At 33.2% G+C, this 15891-nt stretch overlaps 1 protein-coding gene across 36 annotated transcripts in view; it reads left to right on the top strand.

Annotated features, from left to right (window-relative positions):
• The window catches only part of ADGRL3 (adhesion G protein-coupled receptor L3), a 723514-nt gene that overhangs the window by 155839 nt on the left and 551784 nt on the right, over positions 1-15891 (top strand). For all 36 annotated transcript variants that reach the window (XM_084885599.1, XM_084885586.1, XM_084885612.1 and 33 more), the window contains one exon: positions 5741-5809. The gene's annotated coding sequence lies outside the window, so the exon portion shown is untranslated. The remainder of the gene's footprint in view (positions 1-5740; positions 5810-15891) is intronic.

Below are 15891 nucleotides of genomic sequence, written 5' to 3'. Positions count from 1 at the left end.
GAGTTCTGGTGTGATATATGCTACTGGCTTCTGATTAATCCTGGCATTACTCCTTCTCTGTGGGCAGTGCAGAGACATCTTTGTGTAATTGAATTGCAAAGGAAAGGAAATAAGTAAAAGGCCTTGCCCTTGGTTATAATTTTAATAAATAGATGCTTTTCTCTACAAGGGCAGAACTTTATATATACTGCTCCAATCCTTAATATTAAGCAATGGCTGGGTATATAGTGGACATTAACTAAGGGCTCTTCCCTTCACCTTCCCTGTCCTGTCCCATCCCGTCCCGTCCTGTCCCATCCTCTCTATGTTGGACAACAAACTAATTGTCAGCAAAATAGATTTCTTCTCTTATCTTAATTATACAATTTTAATGTTCATTTATACCAAATGTAAAGGGCTCAGCCTTTTGTAAGTAAAAAGTTAGGTAATACATTGATAAAGGTTTGAGGGTTATTATCTGCAGTTCCTTCCCCCTAATAATAAACTATTGCCTGGCTGGTGTTGCTCAGTGGTTGATGTCAACCCACGAACCAGGAAGTGTTGGTTTGATTCCTAGTTAGGGCTTGATGTGTGCGGGAGGTGTGCGGGAGGCAGTGGGTTGATTTTCTCTCATCATTGATGTTTCCTTCTTTCTCCCTTCATCTCTCTTTAAAATCAATTTTAAAATGAATGTAATGCTTTTTGTTTAGACAACTCACTTTGTATAATTTAAGTTATTTTAAATTTATCAAGATTTGTTATTATGTCTTAATAAAAAATGATTTGTTGTCTGACCTAAAATAATTTCTAGGATGGAATTCCACAGATTCTCTACTGTTATAACTGGAAGTAGAGTATTTTTTTTTCTGGAATAAACTCTTCTTAATCTCTTGTGTGATGGTCATTTTCCATAGTCCCCAAACTGTTGGCTTTGGAAATTTTATCCAGCATTGTTATTGATTTAAAAGTTTTGCCCCAAGACACTCTCCTTTTTACAATGGCTTACTTTTGGGGGCCCATAAAACATCACACAAGGAAAATGTGGTACAGTTAGCACTGAAGGTTGCACTCCCGATTTAAAATGCAACAGGAGTTTAGATGTGATTGTGTTGAGGCAAATTTCCTGGGAGAATGAGACCGTAGTGTTGTATCATGATGGTATTCAACGTGTAAGTCAAGACAAATGAATTGAGCATTTTTAGTGCAGTCATTGCATTAACAAGCCTCTGTGTCCATTGTAATCCGTTTGAGGGGACTGTCAGCACCATAAACTGGCTGACGTGGAAATTCATTCTGGTGCAGTTGTATCCAAAAAATATTTGCATCAGAACAGAACATTCTTCCTATAGGGTCTTGAAAACAAGGCTCTGGGTAACTCTAGGGTGCTTTTGTGGATTGCTGAGCAGAAGGCCTACATGAGGAAAACATGGTCTCAAATTACCCTGTACATTTACCAGCATAGATTTGAGAGGGGACAGAATGATGCAATAAGAATATCATTGCAATATGCCAGGTATAGGGCCTATGGTGAAAACATGTATTGGCAGGAGAGAGACCAAATGAAGAGGAAAATACCTTGGAATCTCATCTTGCACTATCAGTTGTTAATCACGGTAATCTTTATAAATTCCGCTTTGTACTCTATAAAACAAAGTATTTCTTCTCTGCCTATGTCACATGGCTATAAAGATTATGGTATTGAAAATGTAATGAAAAGCAGATCAGAACACTCCCTAGAGATAATATGATAGTGCATGATGGTGATTATCAATAAGGAATGAAAGTAGATATTTGAAGATAACCCATAGACTAAGTAGATAGACTAAAAAAAAAAATTTGAAAAAATAATTTGAATGGAATCAGTAAAAACGTTTATTTTATTTAAAAAAAATCTCAGTCTTTACAGATGTTTAAAAAAATGTCACTATAATTTTACACTAAAAACTATCTATTTAACTGACATCAGAATAATCTCTTAAAAATATATTTGTACATGTCACTTTCTAATTTCTTATGAACCTTTGTTTGGTAGTTCAGTAGAATAAGTCACCTAATTTTGTAATTAATGTCATACAAAGACAGAAATATATATGTTTTGTCTCAATTCCAGACTAATTTTTACTGGATTTTTTGCAGTCTCCTTTATATACCAGACTAGGAAAGTGCATTTTAACAGTATTAAGTGTTATGAAATTTTGATGGTTACTTCTTGAAAAAAAATCAGGAAGTTTATTTTTTGCTTTGCTTATAAATATTCTCTTTTCGAACACAGACAGCGGTAATCAGTATGGTGCTTTTTTAGAAGCTGAGAGTATAGACTGAGTTCGGGTCACTTGTGTTCAAACTCTGGCTTTACCCTCAGTGTCTCAGAGTATTTATTTGTAAAATAAAGATAATCTTCATATCAACCTCATTTTTTTTTTTTTTTTTGTAAAGGTTAAGTGAGGACATAAAAAGAGTGTTTCAATCCTTAAAACAAAATACAAAAATTTTATGGTTAACTGAGGATATAAAGTGTCCAAAAGTAAGTGTTTAAAATTAGAAACATTTTTCAATGAAAAATGTGTCTCTCTATTTCTGTAACTCTCTGCCTTTCTCTTTCTCACATATTTTGTCCTTATACCCTATCTAGAAAGAAAGTATAAACGCTTGGAGTGTTACTTTTGTCTGTCTGTTTCACTGCTGGATCCACCGCACCTAGAACTGTGCCTGGGCAATCAGCATATCTTTGATGGATGGGTGAATGAAGGAATGAATGAATAATGAATGAAGTTGCTCTACTTTGTAAATTTGCTATCTTAGTATTAGAAAACTTATCTTGAACATTTATTTTTACTGGTGTTTACATTTTAATCAGTGAATCAAATCTTATTTTATTTTCCATTTTTGATGTGTTTGCTTCTAAGGTTTTATCTAAAGCTTGGGTCAATTTAAGTTTAATTTTTTTAATCAAAACAGTCTAGTACTCATAACCAAAGTATTTTCATCTAATTCAAAAGACCTAGAGTGAACCACAACACTAATTGCTAGGGAATTACTTTTTTATGTCATTTGAACAGTAATGAAAATATATTTGTATGCATTGACTTTTATCAGAAACACAGCAAATTTTTATATCCCCTGTCAGCACTTTTTGACCCCTTTGCTCAAAAAATAATAACAGCAGTTCCTTTCTACAATCCCTTTTATGCCAATTTTATTAATTACAAATTTTTTATTAGTTCATATTGATAGACAGTATCATTGATATAATACCTTCTTCTGACTGTTAAGTTTTCTATTTCTCTTACTATTTGTCTTCTGCCTTTTTCCTTTCCCATGTTTTAACTCAGACTTGGCATCTAGCTCTTAGGAAGCTAAGGGATCGTGGGTGAACTTGTTTTTTCCCTTTAAGCTGTCTGCTAACTCTTAAGTGCCTTAAGTGGATGCAGTTCAGAGAGTGAATCACTTAGATGTTGACTAGTCAAACTGTAAATTGAAGATGCTCTGTTTTTCTATTCTAAAAGGAAAGCAAAATGTCCTATAAAGATAATTACAAATTCAAAGGCACATGTAATGGGCATTTTTGTTCTTGATTTCAATTTATGGGAGGCCAATATAGACGTTTTTAATAATATTTTTAACCAAAAAAATGTAAATGTTTTGTTTACACAGCACTTTAAGGCCCTTTTAAAAAATATTTATCTTTATTGTTGAAAGTATTACAGATGTCCTCTTTAATTTCCCGTACCCCATTGGCCCCTTCCATCCCTCCAGTATCCTCCTCCTAGGCCTTCACCACACTCTTTTCTGTGTCCATGAGCTATGCATACAAGTTCTTCTGTTGATCTTTCCAACCACCCACCTCACTCCTGCCTTCCCTCTGAGATTCGACAGTCTGGTCCATGCTTCTGTGTCTCTGAATCTATTTTGATAATTGCTTTATTTGCTCATTAGATTCTATGTATATAACTGAGATCATGTGATACTTGTCTTTGTCTGACTGGCTTATTTCACTTAGTTCTCAGTTCTGTATGGAGTGGTAGTTTAGAATGAAAAAGTAGTCATACTTCCTCTTCTTAAACAACTCATGTTATGGTAGAGGGTTCAGCATGAGCATCAGGGAAGATCTGATTAGTTCTGTCTGTGGTAGGTCTGGTGATAAACGAAAACTCAGTAAATACTAATGTTTGGATTTCAGAATGTGTTTCCTAAAAGGAAGTAAAAAGATCTAAAGGGTGAGGATATCTGTAGGAGGGTTTGTACTTTCATTACCCATGATTATCAGTTATGAAGAGATATGCTTGCTCTTAAAAAAAAGAGAAAATTACCTTAGGTAAACAGCCAGTATTTATCGAATATGATTTGTTTGTTGAAAGAATGGTTGTGCAGGGAAATACAAGAAGTTGACTAAAGAATTGCTTTCAATTGCCTGTTTAGTAGCAAGCCTGCCTTTAAATATGGACTTAGATTGCTTTTGTTGTAAAAAAAAAAAAAAAAAAAAAAATATATATATATATATATATATATATATATATATATATATATATATATATATATATATCACAAATTGGCCACATATGGGTAGATACTAACTAGAAAAAATTTAGTGAGTTCCATTGCTTTCATATTTTCAAACCCTCAAACAAAATATAATATATTTAGTGAATATATTCCTCTATTTGTGTGTGTGCAATTGTAATCAATAGAGATCTTGCAAGAGAACTTAATTTTTATTTTATGCTAGTAAAATACCTGACAATATCTACTTCCTTATCCACAGATACTGAACTGTTATTGTTTGGCATGTATATAGTTAATTAACTTCCTGCTAATAGCATAATACTCCTAATAGCATAAATACTAAGTACCATAATTAACTAATGCACCTGATCCATGTAGGAAGCACTTGTACTCACCAGAAAGTTTAAAAATTGATGACTGGTTGATAGAACCATTAGAAAACATTGAAATTCCAAAGAAACACTCTGAATGACATCATGCTTTTTTTGTGTGAAATGTCTGATGTGTTGATTATTAGTTCAGTAAGAAAACAATAAAAAAAGAAATATAAAAACATTGTAGAAATCTAAAGAAAATGAAGACAAAACCTCTTGTCAGTCTACCATTTAAGTAAACTTACATTTTTTACTTATTTCTTTCTAATCTGATTAAAATCTGAATTTGTTTAGATGATTATAATTACAGCCTCAGTGTATGTACACATTATTACATAGAGAATAGATGTATGTGTGTATGTTGGTGTATATATCTAGTATATGGTTAGATAGCAAAATATGCTACGGAGTTGCCCAGTGTTTTGTGTTTTGTGCTTTTTTTGATGTGTGGGTTTTCCTTTGTTTGTTTGTTGTCCACAGCAGTTCTCTCTATAAGGTAAAAATAATTAGATACATTTTAGGGTCTTAGCTTGAAGAGCCTGTTGCAAGATAACAGGATATTTATTGGAAATCTCAGAATATGTTTTAAAAAAAATTATGTGTTTTTTAAATGAGGAGAATATTTAAATTTTTTATGTACCAAATTCATTACGTTTTCTGAGTGAACATTATAGTGAAGTAGATCATGGAGGAAAGATGTCATATGTAAATTGAATTTTGCTTTTATACCATGGTTTTTCTGCTATACCTTGAACATTATGGGGGAAAACGACACTGGCAAACAATGGAAATATAAAACCTACTCAAATAATACTACAAGTATAGCCATAAAATAAAGTATTTTTTCATCATTAATTTAATCTATTTTTTGTCTGTTTTTACAGAAGTATTCAAATGTTCACTAAATTGGAGGAAAAGAACATGGATGTTTAACAACTGAAAATCACATTAAGGTAATTAGTAGATTATTGTTGCCAATCCATCTGTTAGTAACTTACAAGTGTACTTAACATGTTTATATTCAAGTTAGTATATTCTTTTATGAGTGACACATTGAAAATTTATATTGTATAATGAGTTACTAGAGTTAAATTTTACATGTTTTGGAAAATGAATTGATATTCCTTGTGGACAGATATGTAAATAATACAGTTCAAAGTATTTGCTGTGGTAAGGAGTTATATTTCAGCTATATTAAATATAAATGAGCTACTAAAAATAAGGACACCTATGTAATACATTAATCAATAAAAAAAAGAAAAAATAATAATTTTATTGGCTCTCTACCTCTTTGGAAAGGCAAATAGTTATATTACCTTAAATCTCTAATAACTATTCAGAATTTTGTTTTTAATTGCTGCATGCATTTCAATACAATAAAAATTATTTTTGTTTAATTTATCCAGTTGTTCTCCATTACATATCCATGATAATAAATTTGAATATTAGGAAATTGAATATTAGCAAGTAAATTATTTTCAAAAGTAATGTTTTTTATTTATCCTAAATATATTTATAGAGTTCGATATAAAAGATTTTGAAGAACATAACCTTAGGCCAGCATACGTATATGCATGTTCTTTAGAAAATCATTTTGAAACAAAAACTTGTGGGTGTTTTGAGCCTGGTTCTTGTCATGAATGAAGTTGTGGACAAAAATGATTAATGGAACCAGAGTTTATTGGGAGAAGCAGGTCCTGGGAGAGGTGCATTGTGGCTCCAGGAGCAGGACAGTGGCTGGAGCCTCCTTTCCATGTTACAGTCGGGAGGCGTTCAGCATCCAAGCTAATTACAGTCTATTACCCCATGTGTGGAGGCCCACATGGCCATAAGCCACGTGGTGCAGGGGATGTGCTCTTCTGCCACAGGAATGAACCATTACATGCTGGGGGCAAGAGAGAAGGCAAGAGGAAATACGAACCATTTAATTTAGGGAGTGGAAACAGCCTTGCTAGCTCCTGATTGGTATTTTCAAAGAATTTTGCCTTGGCAACATACTTGGGATTGGTTTCTACACTGTACTGCTTTGTGATTGGTCATCTTCATCTGCATGTCTTACCAATATCCATACATTTTCAAGTTCATGCCTCTAGCCCTCCCTGCCCAGTTGGGAGGCCTTAGAAACTCCACCTACCTTAGTTTTATTTTTCCACCCCTCCCCCATCCCTATCCCTGTCCACATAGCTTACCTCTGTCTCCTCAATTTGCAGATAAAGTAGGCCTTTATAATAATCATTCAACAGTGAGGTTGAAATTTTCTGTCTTTTTGAAGTTACTGAAATTAATTTCTGGAGAGTGATTTTGTAGTGTCTACAATGTAAGTTATTTTAAACTAGAGGCCTGATGCACGAAAATCATACAAGGGACTTGGCCCTCGCAGTTCTGGCTGCCCTTGCAGCCCCCAGCAGCCCTTCAGAGCCAAGGCTTCATCTGGAAGGTCATCTGGAAGGTTGTTCACCTGTTTGTTCCAATTAGCACATTAGCTCCTTATTATATAGGACTAGAGGCTCAGTGAACAAAATTTGTGCACAGGGGATGTGTGTCCCTTAGCCCAGCCTGCACCCTCTCCAATCAGGAATCCCTCAAGGGATGTCCGACTGCCCTTTTAGGCCCAATCCTGCTGGCTCCCAATGTCTCACCTGCCTGCCTTCCTGATTAATAAAGCTTAGTTTTCCATCCTAATCCCTAGAATGGATTATTAACTTAATGGTACCCATAGAGTTTTGAGTAGAACATTTTAGAACCTCTCCTGGAGGAAAATTAAAAAAAGAATTAAGATTATAATATTTACTATAATGACTGTTATAGTTCCCTAAATATGAAGTTTCTGTAGGAATCATAGAAATTTTTAGTGTTGAATGATTTGCTTACTTGTTTTATAACTGAATTATTCACCTTTTTAATGTATATAATTCCATGGGTTTTTGTATGTTCACAGTATTGTATGACTATCACCAAATCCAAACCATTTCTGTCTAATCCAAACCATTTCTTTCATTCCTAAAATAAACCTTGTACTCATGAAAAATTACTTCCCTCACCATGCCCTACTCTGGCAAACTAATATACTTTCTGCCTCTGTGGGTTTACTGCATAAATGGAATTATACAATACATACCCCTTTGTATGGTTCTTTCACTGAACATAATGGTTTTAGGTTTCATCCTTGTTGTATGAATCAGTACTTAATTTCTTTTTATGTCTGAATAACATTCCATTAGAGGATATGTATATATCACATTTTTATCCACTTATTAGTTGATGGAATTTTTTTTTTTTACACATTTTGGCTTTTGTTAATGTTGCTGCTTTAAGTATTTGTTCACAAGTTTTTGTATAGTTATATGTGTTCATTTCCTTTAGATCTATACCTAAGGGTAAAACTGTTGGGTGACATGGTAATTATATTTTACCTTTTGAGGAATGTCAAGACTATTTTACAAAGTGGCTGCACCAATATTCATTTCCACCAGAAATATGTGAGCGTTCCAATTTCGCCATATCCTTGCCAAAAGTTATTACAGTCTGTCATTTGGATTATAGCCATCCAAAATGGATGTCAAGTAAAATCTCATTGGATTTTGATGGCAATGTTTATTTTTAAGAGCATTTTAGTGTACTGATGTTGCATGTGTTTTGATAAGTGCATTAATGGAATTAATTTCAATTTTAAATAGACTAGTCAAAGGAAAGATGTACTGGAGAAATATTAACCACAGTAAATGACGCTTTGGAATGTATTTAACCACACTGTCAAACTAGTTTTCAGATTTATAAAGCCTATTCGGAAACATCACTCCCGGAAAAAAAAAGGAAAAAAAAAGTTTTGGTTAATGGCTTATTCATCCAAATCCTTAGGCATAAGTCCTTGGAGTCATCATTGGATTTTCTTTTGCGCATATTCCACATACGTCTGTACTTTCTCTATGACTACTGATCACCTCTTTGGTCCATATTACAATACCTTTTTCACCTGGAGAATTATTACAGCCTTTTGGTTGTTGTTGCTTCACTGTCTTTATTGTACCTCACTCAGAGACATGTTCTGTCTCCAACCTCCTGTCCAGCTGCCCTGTTTGCATTGCAGTTGGCTGAATACACAAAGCCACTGTACCTCAGCCCATTGTTCCCTGTGCCAGTCACATTCTCCCTAGTTATTTCCATGACTTATTCCCTAGGCTTCCAATTCTCTCTTTTCATGGCAGCCTTCCCTGGACATCCTATTTAAAAATCGAAACTGCCTGGGGACACCTGCTGTCCTCTTCCCCTGCTTTCCTCTCCAGACCACATATCTATTACTACATTACATATATGTTTGTTGTTTATCTCGTCCCATTAGTCAATTAATATATCCATATATTCTAAGTATTTTTCCTGTTATATATATATATATATATATATATATATATATATATATATATATATATATATATATATTGCTTTTGCTCCTGGTTTTGGATATTAGAAATGTAACTCTGGAGGCATGTCGGTGACTATGTGGCTAAAAGCAGGAGGGTTATCTGGGAATATTTACAATAATTCAGGTAAGGTATAATGAAGATGGATTTAAGGCAGAAACATTGGGGATTGAGAGGTATTAACACATTTGAGGCTCTTCAGAGGTCAAATTAAGAGGTCTTAGTGAATGATGGCTTTTCAATAGAGAAAGTTGACGTCTCAGTGGAATGAGTCTAAGGTTTGAAACTGGCACCCTGGTTGTGGGTGGCATCCTTTACGGACTTCCAGGTTGTGTATTTTTACAAAATAAGTTTATACGGAAATAATAATGCTTGTTTTTTACAGAAATAATATCCAGAGCGAGATGTTAATTTTTATATTTAGGTTTGAGTGCTCTCTACAGATATAAAACTTTAAACTGAAGGTATCTCACTTTTTTTTTACTCAGTGTTTACTGAATTCAAAAGGAAAGCTTTGTTTTGCTAAGAAAGCGCATTTTCTAATTAATCTAAAAAAAAAAAAATCCAGTCAGAAAGTGCAGATTGTAAAAGCTGGCCATGGGCAGAGTAAAAGCACATTAATTATTCAGACAGTTATCCCTGCTTATTCCATTCTTGGAGATATAGTGGCTGTCAGAATCTGTCAGCTGTAGAGTTAGTGCCCTTCAGAATTTACACGCATAAATGGTGACCTTTTGGGAAATTTGCATAAAGATAAGCCTGGCATTGGAATGATAGCTGCCAGTCAGCTGAGCAGAGCAAACGTTGTCAGCCTCTGCTCACACCACGGGATTGACTATGGAGCAGTGAACTGCAAATGGAGCACATGCGAAACCACAGGAATACAAAAATAAAACCCATTTCTAGTAATTTCCCAACAGTTAAAGAAGGATAGCCAGTTACTGAATATCCTTATATTGATAATTTTGGTGCATATTGTTTTTTCTCACTAAAGGTTTCTGGTAAAAAAAAAAAAAAAGTTTATGTTTTATAATGACTAAATTTTATAATTTAACCATAAATATTTAACGTTATATTATAAAATTTGTGTATACTCATTTTGGGAAATTTAGAAAATGTTACAAAGAGAGACTATTAATGCTGTCCATTATCTCATCCCCCAGAGAAAATCGTGATTAACAGTTTGGTGTGAATTCTAAGTTACCTTGTAAATAAATACATAAACATATTTATTGCTTTATAATACGGCTGAGTACTACCTTTTTGCTAGCATCACGCTACATTTTACTCATCATAAATGTTACTGAGGAAGGCATATATTCACATACATCTTTTGGTACATGAGTGATTATTTCCTGGAATAGCTGCTTATTGCAGTGCGATTATTTTAAAGCTTTTGATACACATGTAAAAAAAAAAATCAGGATTCACTTTCAGAAGCTGTCTCTTTATCTGTATCCCCATCTTCTTTGTTTAATCACTTGTAAATGTTATATTTTAAATGTCTGATAAAAGCTTGTAATTTAGGAGATGTCTTATTAAAATTAAGGCAGAAAAAAATCACTTTCAATTTAAAAATACCATTTTCTTTGTATATTAATTACAAATTTCAGTTTCTTTGTATGGCAGCATGCTCCTTATCACTTACCTCAGCCATCAACCTCAACTTGAAACATTCATATTTCATTCAGAACAGGGCTGAATAGGGAGGCATGTAGGAAATATAACCTCTAAGATAATCACAATGTTCACATTCCATCATTTCTGATTTTTATGGATAAACCCTGAACCAGCAGTGGCCCCGACAGAAGCTTGTGTCCTCATCCTTCTACTTAACCAGATCTCCTTTATCTTAAACTATCCTCTGTTGCCTCTAATCCCTGGCATTGGGGACATTTTATTATGGTTCTGAAAAGGCTGTTCATTTTCTCCTGAATCAGGGATGCTATATCCAATAGAATGAGAGCTGCTCCATGCTGTAAATATTTATAGATTGGGGATTTTGTGCCACAGCGAGAAATTAAAGTCTGTTATTCACAAAAATTTCTATAGGACAGGGATTTGTTCATGATTTTTTAAATTGAGTGTCCACATTTAAAATTTTTTAGTGAGTATGGTCCTTGAAAATTACCCATTGTATATGAGCAGTTTTAACATAATTATATACCCATGTAACTGTGATTATGTCTGCATATCTGTTTATCTGCCTGGCTGTCTATCTGTGCTTGTGTTTGTTTAGTTTTCTATGTATAGTTCTGAGATGTAAGATTTGATAGAATTGTGTTTGCTCACGAGTAAGGCACACAGTATTTTGATCACCTAAAAATTCCCTCATGCTGCTCCTTTGTACCTATTCCTTGCCTCTGTCCCTAACCCCTAGTAACCACATGTCTGTCTTCATTCCTATATTTTTATCTTTTTCAGAATGTCCTATAAATGAATCATATAGTAGGTAGTTTTTTGAGACTGGCTTCTTTCACTCATCATAATACCTTTGAGATTCATCCTTGTTTTGCAGTATTTAAGTAATCTATTTATTCTTTTTGCCGGGCAATATTCCATCTTGTGGATGCACAATTCTTTTATTTATCTACCTGTTGAAGAACATTTGTGTTGTTCCTAATTTTTCTGGTGATAAAAAAGTTCCTATAAACATTCATATGCTTGTCTCTTAAGATAAATATCCAAGAGTTGGATTAGGTCATATGATATATGCATAGATTTATTTTTTAAATTATTTTTTATTTATTTCTCTTACCACATTTTTCCCCTTCTTATATTTTATTTCCAATTTAGGTGCCACTGTTATTATATAAATTGAAGTTGTGCACACATTTTAAACTTCAAGTGCTGAGTAAAACAGTGATTTTTTAAAATACTAGCTTCAATATAGAAAAAACTGATTTTATTGGTTAGGAAAAAGTACATCATCTAAGTGCAAAAAGAAGCTTTTATTAGTTTTCCTTTCTTGATAGTCACATTTTTTAGGAGTGTATCTTAATTTCTTTAGTGAATGATCGCAAAACAACTAACCACAGAAAATACAGCTTAACTGTGCTGCTCCAGATGTATTTTAGATCTTTTTATTCTATCTAAAGCTCATTTGCTTTTTACATAGAAAAGGCCCTCATGGAGAATATATTTTACAATGTGTTCTAACAGATGTGGTCACCTACCCTCTAACACCCAGCAGATTAAGTTTACCGAATTATTAGGAAAAAAAAAAAAAGAAATAGTTAAAACTATTATGAACTTAATATAGTATATAAAGATAGGGAACAAATAAGCATTAAAAGCCAGAAAAATTTAGTAAATATAGCAGGCTGGATCTATTCTATATTAGAGCAAAGTTTCCTTAGGTATCTAAGAGACTTTGAGCTATACATATTGTGCTAATCTATTTTTTATTAGGAAGAATGCTGGGTCAAATTTCCTTCACTCTAGACCTGGTCTTGCCATTAACTTGCTAAGAGACCCAGGGCACATAATGTAATCTCTCTGGATTATAGAATTCTCATTTGTCCAATTAGTGAGAACAGCAATAGATTATCCATAAAGGACATTTTTGCTCTTAAAAAAAATAGGATGCTGCAATTCTTTGATGATCTTGGGTCATTCAGAAGAAAAAGTTAGTGTGTGTGTTTAATATAACATGTTAGGAAACAAGGATATATACAATATATTTTCAGGAACCTAAAAAATATATATGATTTCGAAAATTAGTTTTTGTGCTTGGAAAAAAATCCACTAAGTATTCCCAGAAAGCTTGAAGGTATTATAATCATTGATTTCCCTAACTGTTTTTCAAAAGTTTAATAATTAAAAAATTTCTGGATGTTGTTTTATTTGAATTACATATAGGGGTAAATGTAAACTTATAGCCCCATATGTTAGTATTATAGGATTATATTGAAAAAATTTTTTCAGAGTTTTCAATGTCAAAAAATGTTTCAAATTAATGTCCCTCATTAATTATGAAACAGGTGTGATACTAAACTCTCCACTTTTTTTCAGAGTAAATATCCATTTTTCTAAACAATTTTAAGCTTATATACTCACAGGAAGAGGAAACCGATTAAAAACATCACCTTTGGTTATGTTTGCTTTACGCAGAATAACTACTACTTCATTAAGTTAACATATTTCAAAGACTGAGGAATGTCATCAGAAATCTTGTCGAGGATGACGAATACAACACAATTGTAATTTATGTAAATATTTATTTATTTAAAACATATTAGTGTGTAGTGTGCATAAGACCTCTGCTATGTTCTGGAGTAGTGATTATGCTATTCTGATCTGGAGAAGGTCAGGACTAGTTGGGAATAAAGCAACATGTATAATTAGCTCTACTGTAATACTAGCATGTTGAGAACCATATTAGAAGCATGAGAAAAAGCGAGTAATTAATTCAGAATAAAAGACCTGGGGAAAGTTTTGCAGAAGTGGTAGCAGAGGAGAATGATTTTACTAGAGAAGAGAGAATAATGAATGACCTGTTGTGGGGAATATATTTTTTCCTGAGTTATAGAGTATCAGGTAAAGATTCTTAAGAAGAAATCTGAGGACACGTTAATAGACCCTTTTTACATGATTACATATTATAATTATATAGATATTAATGTGATACTGTTATTCCAAAGAACAACACCTCTTAGATATAAGAGAAATGCATTGCATTAAAGGTGGATAAGACTGTCCGTTAAAAAGAAATATGACTAGAGGGCTAGAACGAATAGCTACAGTAGTCTGTGAATATTTCAAAACACCAGTGCTCTCAGCAGTACACTTTTACATAAATCTTTGAAATATATACTTTTAGAAATTATTTGTCCTAGGAGGACTACATTTTTCTTCTTTTATAACATTATAAATGTTATACTTAAATAATAGTTTCTTTTATATCTTTCCAATCCATCTAATACTTGATATATACATTTTTCCTTGAGTCCAAAATGTGTTAGTGAAAGAGAATTTAATTGCTGGAGAAGAAAAAAGAAATAAAGAAATTGGATTTCTTGGTTTGGTTTAGTGCTGCCTTCAATGTTCTGAGAACAATAATGCAATTAACTAAAATGTTTATCCGCAAAATTCAATTCCTGGGGAGTATCTTCTCAAATTGCTTCTTACAAGTGTAATGGAAGCAAGTAATTGTTTGCTGGTTTTGTTGCCAAAAATTGTGAATGGCTAGATTTTTGTAAAACTTGGTTGTAATGCATGTAATCATGTAATCTCTCCATTATAAATTTCAATGAAGAAATTGAATTTTGTAGACAAACACTTTTTGTTATATTGTATTCCATTGTTCTCAGCCATGAGTAAAGAAATCCTTTTTTGTAATTAATTATTTTACAAGTGAAATTTTTAATATATATTTTTTTCATTTCAATTTAATTTCATCCCTGATTAAATATACTGGATTAGCAATATTTATGGACTGTCAGTTTATGGATAATCTAGTGATAAGTAGTTGAAAGTTCAATGTTTATTATCAGCATATACAAATAACCAAAGAAAGTTAACGTTTCTGATCATTACACCTTTACAGTAAATATTTTAGCAATAATTCCCTCTGATGCCACCTTTGGAAAGCTTTGCTAATAGAAAAAGAGAGGTGGAAGTGTATTAAAAATCTGAGCTATATATAGAGCTTCTGAAAAGTTATCCCTGGGCAAACAGCTGTATAGATCATTTCTAATAACTTAGCTTTACTATATACTGTGCTATTTCAGGTGCATTTTATCTCAACCGGTATATTTTCTCCCTGAAGTTGAAGCATATTATTAGGTTAATCCTATAGAATAAATATAATAAAATATGTAGGTTACTATATGTTATTATATCCATCCAGAAAAATATCAAAACAAAGTTTTCTTTGAATAAATAGCCAGTTGAAAGCAATAAGAAAATCAGCACTTACCAGTTTTGCTCAGTGGTTAGAGCATCAGGGTGCAGACTCAAGGATCCCAGGTTCGATTTCAGCCAAGGGTACATGCCCAGGTTGCAGGCTCAATCCCCCCTGGTGTGCAGGAGGCAGCCAGTCAGTGATTCTCTTTCATTATTGATATTTCTATCTCTCTCTCTCCCTTCCTCTCTGAAATCAAAAATAAAAAAATAAGAGAAAAAAAATTACAAGGTAGCTGAAAAGGTTTTAACTGGCATGGACTACAGTGGAATGCCAACAATATGTTTAATATAAAAAAATTTTAGAAATATATTTTATTGATTTTTTTTTACAAAGAGGAATGAGAGCGATATTGAGTTAGAAACATCACAGAGAGAGAAACATTCATCAACTGCCTCCTACACATCCCCTACTAGGAATGTGCCTGCAACCAAGATACATGCTCTTGACCGGAATAGAACCTGGAACCCTTAAATCCACAGGCCGATGCTCTATCCACTGAACCAAACTGGTTAGAGTGCAAAACGATTTTTAAAACATTGATAGGGAGGGAAATAGCTCAGCTGTTAGTTTTGAAAGAGTGACACTTATAGGTTGTTTTCTTATCCCATCTTCTGAGAGAGCACGTTGTGCTTACATTAAGAGGCAAATGAGGAATAATGAGCTAATGGTCTCCACCAAACTGTATTCCCCATAAACTGAAGACCACATC

Source organism: Pipistrellus hanaki (genome assembly GCF_964339955.1).
Source record: "Pipistrellus hanaki genome assembly, chromosome: 1".
In the NCBI taxonomy this organism is placed as follows: domain Eukaryota; kingdom Metazoa; phylum Chordata; class Mammalia; order Chiroptera; family Vespertilionidae; genus Pipistrellus; species Pipistrellus hanaki.
The sequence above is the reverse complement of the archived record's forward strand: the minus strand, read 5'-3'. Positions and strand labels throughout refer to the sequence as shown.